Raw genomic sequence first — 6000 nt, 5'->3', positions numbered from 1 at the left:
TTTATTAAGAGGGATCAATGCCTTTCTCATAGGAGTGAATTCTCACTCACAATGGAGCAGATTAGCTACCATGAGAGTGAGTATGTAGATTGTCCTGGCTCCTCTGCACCTGCCCCACTTATCCTGCTTTCTACAATGAGTTGAAGTAACATGAGACCTTCATCAGAGGCAGCCACCCTTAGACTTTCAGCCTCCACAACAGTGAGCCAAATAAATCTCTTCTCTCTATAAAGCAACCAGTCTCGGGCATTTTGTTATAGCCATAGAAATGAGATGAAAGCAATATCATTGAAATACTCTATTGTATTATTACATAGTTAAGTGGAAGAACCAGGACTGGAATCTGGATACTTTTGTTCCAAGGTCATTTCTGATAGAAAGACCTAGTTCTCTCAATAAAATAGGTCTGAATGACACGACTAAATGTCACATCTTGAAGAAGAGAACAAGACTTTGTGTAGAGGAGCATCCTAGGCGTCCATCCCAGAAGGTACAATGGAGTAGAGAAAAGCGTGATCTTGGTAAATTTTAGACCCAGGGATCTGGAAATTTCTAGGACAAAGCAGTTTTAATCATCAGGAAAAACTGCCTCATTCATCAAGGCTCAAGTCTGGAAAACGTTTGAGACCCTACCAATAATATCCAAAAAATTAAAAGGAAACCATTCTGCCAGAGAGGACTAACTTATCTGAGAAATATCCTTTAGAAACTGAAGGTAGTTTGACTTATCCTGAATAAGCCTTGGGTCAGGAAACACCCCCACCTGTTTACAATAATCCCCAAGCAAAAATATACTATTTAAATGAAGACCTTTACCTTGCCGCCACTCGGTGAAATTGTCTCACGGCTTTGGTGCTGGAGGGAGGGCCCTTCGATCATGCATTACCCAAGCTACATGGATTTTGAAGGCCCTATTAAACTCTTGACAATTTTTCTAATTGAGGGTGGTGATGGTTAAATGAAGATTTGAAGCAATTGAGAGATTTTTGATGCAGAGAAAATAGGATGGGACACATGAGATGCTCTCGTTTCCAGTGCTGTAGTAATCAGAGAGCAAAGGGGACCGTGGAGAGGGGCTGGTTCTCTTTCCCCACGGAGAAGGAAACGGCAGCTATCATCCAAAGAGTGACACCTACGTCAAGACACTGGATTGTCTGTTCAGCTCTAGCATCCCACAGACAAGACCAAAAACTCTTAACCGAGAAGACATTCGAAGGCACAATATGGCCACGGAAGAGGGGTGTCCCAAAGACACTGCTTGCTCCATTTTGAATGTTAATTTCTCAGAGTTTTATTTCATGTTTTTCCATCTTAATTAGCACAATAGCATGGGTAAAATGTAGACTGTGATTGATGATTTCAGTTCTTATAAAGGTAAGTATTCAGTGGTTTTACTTTCTGTGGTCAACTTTATTTTGATGATTTTTTTTGGGGGGGGGGGCGGGGTACCAGGGATCGAACCCAGAGGCACTTAACCACTGAGCCACATCCCCAGCCATTTTTTTTTTTGAGACAGAGTATCTCTAAGTTGCTTTAGTCCCTGCTAAATTACTGAGGCTGACTTTGACTTTCCAATTCTCCTGCCTTATCCTCCCAAATCACTGGGATTATAGGTGTACACTACCCATGCCCAGCTCATTCTGAAAAATGTTAATGGAAAAATATCAGAAATAAAAATTTGTAAGTTTTTAATAGCATACTATCTGAGTTGCAAGATGAAGTCTCATATTGTACTGCTCTGTCCCACTCAGGATATAAATCATCCTTTCGTCCAGTGTATCCACATTGTATATACTACCCACCCGTCAGTCACTTAGTAGCCATCTCAGTTATCAGACTGATTGTTGTAGAATGGCACTTATTTTACTTCGTGTAGAAACACTTATTTCAATTCATGGAGTCCAAAAGTGCAAAATTAGTGATGCACAGAAGGCACGTAAAATATGGAAGAACAGATCAACTCTGTGTGGCAATGCTACAGAGCATAGTATGCATAGGATTGGGCACTATCCATGGTTTCATTCATCCACTGAGGGCGTTGGAATAAGTCTCCCACAGATAACAGGGAAAGGCACTCAGTTGTATGACAGTAACAGCTTGGGGAGCAAATGCCCTTTACAAACATTTTTGAAATTTCAGTTAATCATCTATCTACACCTGACCTTCATTTCTCACTTTGCGTGATACCATTGCTTCTAAACACAAATGCTGAACTCTGGAAGTGGTGAGTAGAAGAGTCGCCACTTAAAGAAGGAGCGTGCAATGTGAAGTTTCTACGCTGTTATTTATTTTATTCTTAAGATTCTTTAGACTGTCCTTAAACATGAATCACGGTGATCCACAAATAGCAATTGTGCTGTATCACCACGTGCTTTGCAAAACCACAGACTTACCACTTCATCAAGAATTCTCTGTGTTCACGTCCCCACCTGTCCAGGTGTCTGTCCATGGCTGCAGGTGGAGTGTGGTTGGTTTTTTATCTTTTTGCCCCCTCTGCCTCTGGCAGCTTCTCATGGTTGTGCTCACAGTAACCTATATCTCATTTCACGAAAATTAAACGACTTGTGACTTTCTGTGTGAATTTCTGTTTGAAACGTGGATCCCCAACTCAACCATAGGCTTACGGAAGGGCAGGAATAGTACAGTCTTGATTTGCCACTGCCACCTCAAGCTGAGCACACCGTGTGGGACCCGTCATCAGTTTCCAGTTAAAACATGTTGAAGGAATGAATGACAGGAGTCCCCAGGAGAGGCTGCATCACCCAGGCCAGGCCTTGACCAGTACGCTGCCCTCACATCACCAGTGAACGGTTGCTTCCCGGCTGGGTTCCATGAGTAGTTACTCCAGTTGCATTATATGGTTCCAGAATAATTCTCTTCTTCCATTTTTATCGCATACGTCTCTTCTTCCCCAGACCCAGACTGCTGGGCCTCTGGAGCCCAAAGCAAATCACAGGGTGTGCACAGACCCTCCCCCACTAAGTCTCCAGACCCGCCTGGAGGGCTTAGTGAGACCGGAATTGCCAGGCTCCACTCCAGAGTTTCTGGTTGGGTAAGTCTGGGCTAAAGGCTGTCAATTTCCATGTCTACGGTACTTCCAGGTGATGCAAGGCTGAATCTACTGGTCCAGGGACTCTCTCCCCGGGGCCTTGACTGAAGTCCTCCTCCGACTCTGCTGAGCTGCTCCTGTTTTAGAACACTTGAACGCCTTCACCTCTACTCTGAAAGTATGTCCTATCAGCTTGCAGCTCTGGAAACTCAAGTGCCCGGGAGGATCTGACTCCGCAGCCTGGACGCGCTCTTTATTTCGTTCTTTTCAAAGCCCGTGGCAGGCAGGGCGCTGGAAGCTTGAGCTCACACAGAAAAGCAGCCTGGTGGCCTCTGGGACGGAGGGCTTCTTCCTCAGGAGCCGCCGGAGCCAGGAATTCATTCCTGGTAGCACTTGGCACCGTGCCAGGCGGGGTCAATTTTAGAGAAATCCCCCAGTTAAGGAGCCCAGGACTATCAAGTGGAAACTTCTAAGATCAGAGCTCCCACACCCTAAATGCTGTGAGTCCAGCTGAGCAGCAGCCATCAGAGGTGGTAAGCCACCTTCAGCCACCCCCTGAAGGAAAAGCCAAGGTGAGGAGAGTCGACAGTGAGAGATCCCTCCAGGAAGAAATGGTGGAGAACTGCAGCCCCCCATGCCCCTGGCCCCTCACGGCCGTGGACAGGAAGTGGCAGTCTGATTCCCCAAGTCCTAGTCCAGGGGAAGGCATTCAGTGTCTTCTTGACTGGCTTAGGATGCACCCCTGGGGATGAGGGTGCAGAGACACAGCTTGCCACCTGGTGCACACCAGCCCCCAGGCCCAGAGCAGGGAACCAGCTTCGCCTACCCAAGGGCGAAGTTAGCTGGAGACGAGACTTCAGCCAGTCTCCAGAGGCAGCCTACAGGCACCGAGCAACCCCGGAGGAGGGTGGATTCCAACGCCAGGCACTGAAGGGTGTTTCAGAAGTGACCATGAGCAGGGGGCATCTCCTGCAGGGACTGACCATGCAGAAGTCACCGAGAAAGAATCCCTCCCTGACCCCCAAGATAGAACTGTGAGCATCTGCCGAGCGAAGGGGACATCAAAGCAGAATGTGCCATCCAGACACGGGAGGCGTTGCTCTCTTCTCACACAGGTCTGGGTGATTACAGGCGCAGCCTCTGGGGAACAGGGCGAGGAGGAGAGAATCCCCCCAGGATCCCTTCCCAGGCAGCATGGGGGAGTGAGTGCGAGACACACTAACTGTAAGTTCCGAGTCATATACATTAGATCCGATGTTTTATTTATTGAACTGAGACTGTGTTGTGGCTAGGAGACCAGAAAAGGCTTGAGACTGAGGGGTTGAGACTTAATCCAGGTCCTGGAAAAGAACTCGCCCAGACAACCACCACAAGACACAGTGGGGAAGACTCCAGTTCCTCCAGCCCAGCTCCTTCCTCATACCAAGCACATTGAGCTATGACAATGCTTCTCTCCCCGTATCTGGGGATGGAATTTCTCCCTTTTGATAATGAAAACTCACACAGTCATTGTGCATTTTACTCCAGGCCAGGCACGGTACCAGTCATTTGTACGTACATTTCCAACCTCATTCTCAAGCCAACCTAGGAGGGACCATCATCGGTTGTGCAAAGAATCTCCAGCACGGTCAGTTTTATTTGCAAAGGGTATGAATGGCTCACCTGGGATTAAAAGACAGGAAGCAGGATGCAGGAACCCGAGTTTTTAATCCCCTGCAACAACTGGGGTGATTCAGCCCCCCAAGAGGTCAATGTCTGAAAAACCTCTGGAGGGGTGTGCTCCTGGGACCTAGTACTTAGTTAATGACCAAGGAAAGTGCGGCACATCCTATGAAGCACAGGACAGCTTCCTACAAGACTATCCTGCCTCAGATGTCAACAGAGGCATTTCTCTGTATCTGCAGGGTATCGGTTCTGCGAAGGCTCAAGTTCCTTATATAAAATAGCAGAACACTTGCCTGGAACCCACACATATCCTCCTGTCTACTTTAAATGATCTCTAGATGGATGGAGTAGGGGCAGGAGCAGGGAAGAGTCATCTCTAATGACTTACAAATAACTGATACATTGTAAATGCTATGGACATGTTCAGTACAGATGCAATTTTTTTTTCCCTGAATATCTTTGATCCCACTTGGTTGAATCGAAGGCTGTGGAAACCATAGATGTGCAGGGCTGAGGGAACTACAGAGTTTTGAAAACCCAGATCTATGGCCTCTCTCTTCTTTTGTTTCCCAAATGGAAATAGTTATATTTTTTTCTGATTATAAAAGTAATATGGTATCATTTAAAAAAAAACAGTCAATACACACATTAGAAAGTGGAAGTGAGCTGTAATCTCACACACCAGAGACAACAGTGGTTAACACATTTGTTTGCCTCAGATTTTTATCTCTGTGGACCTGCATAGGTACACATACACAGATTTTTTTTTTATTTAGGCAGTCTTTCTTTATGTTTCTCCTTTTTTAAAAATGGAATCTTGGATGTCATCCTTAAGCCTACATTTTTCCTTAACCATGCATTATATTTCACACTACGTATTGTAGATGTCTTTCTCTGATCAGTAGTGACTGGTTCACAGAGAGGCCATTCTGCCTCATAGGAAGTGGGTGGTAAATTGGGGGGGGAGTCTTTTCTTCCTTCCTTCCTTCCTTCCTTCCTTCCTTCCTTCCTTCCTTCCTTCCTTCCTTCCCCCTCCTCCTCCTCCTTCTCCTCCTCCTCCTCCTCCTCCTCCTCTTCCTCCTCCTCCTCCTTCTTCTTCTCCTTCTTCTTTTTTTCTTTCCTGAGGCACTCCTGGTACTTCGTAGGTGAAGTAGAAGGATGATGGTCATCCTATACTGTTCGAGCCAGCCCCTCCCATGGAGATTATCCCATATAATTGTGAATCTCACACCCAACATTCAAGCAGCTGAAAAGTCTGCTTAGGATGTTCTAAGCCAAGATACAAA

The sequence above is a fragment of the Ictidomys tridecemlineatus genome, chromosome 8, assembly GCF_052094955.1.
Source record: "Ictidomys tridecemlineatus isolate mIctTri1 chromosome 8, mIctTri1.hap1, whole genome shotgun sequence".
Taxonomy (NCBI): domain Eukaryota; kingdom Metazoa; phylum Chordata; class Mammalia; order Rodentia; family Sciuridae; genus Ictidomys; species Ictidomys tridecemlineatus.
Note: the sequence above shows the minus strand (reverse complement) of the source record.